The sequence below is a fragment of the Condylura cristata genome, unplaced genomic scaffold (genome assembly GCF_000260355.1).
Source record: "Condylura cristata isolate star-nosed mole 26May11 unplaced genomic scaffold, ConCri1.0 scaffold00008, whole genome shotgun sequence".
NCBI classification, from domain to species: Eukaryota; Metazoa; Chordata; class Mammalia; order Eulipotyphla; family Talpidae; genus Condylura; species Condylura cristata.
In genome coordinates this window covers 1,440,065-1,440,585 of record NW_004567109.1, presented here as the reverse complement: position 1 = coordinate 1,440,585, position 521 = coordinate 1,440,065, and positions in this window count along the sequence as shown.

Below are 521 nucleotides of genomic sequence, written 5' to 3'. Positions count from 1 at the left end.
TTGACTGAAATCCACTGCTGAGGGGAGCAGCAGGCGGGTCAGGTGAGGGTCTGTTGCACCCTGGGGGTCCCTCCCTGGCCGGGGATCCATCTCTTGCTGCGGTGGCTGCGATAGGTCATGGTGCTGCGTTCTAACCCCCGCGCGCCCAGGGAGGGCCGGGCTCCGGGTCCCTTGAGACCTGTAGCCCTTCAGGTAGACAGTGTCTGCTGTGTGTCCCGGACCTTCAGCTGTGACATCACCATACACCTGGGGGACAGTGTCATCTCTGTTCACCAGCAGGTTCATCATCCTGTGCTCTCAGACAGTTCAAGGACATGTTAGACATTTTGACATGGAGAACTGCTTGCAGGCACAAAATCCTCTTCCAAAAGGCCTCTGAGATGTCCCAGCAGTGGAGACAGCTTCCAAGAAGTGGCTTGAATGCCACTAGCAAGGAGGGGCAGAGCGTGGGGGAATTCGGAGCCAGCAAATATCAAGTGTCACAGTGTGGTGGGGATTTCCCACGAGGCCCCACCCCCAAC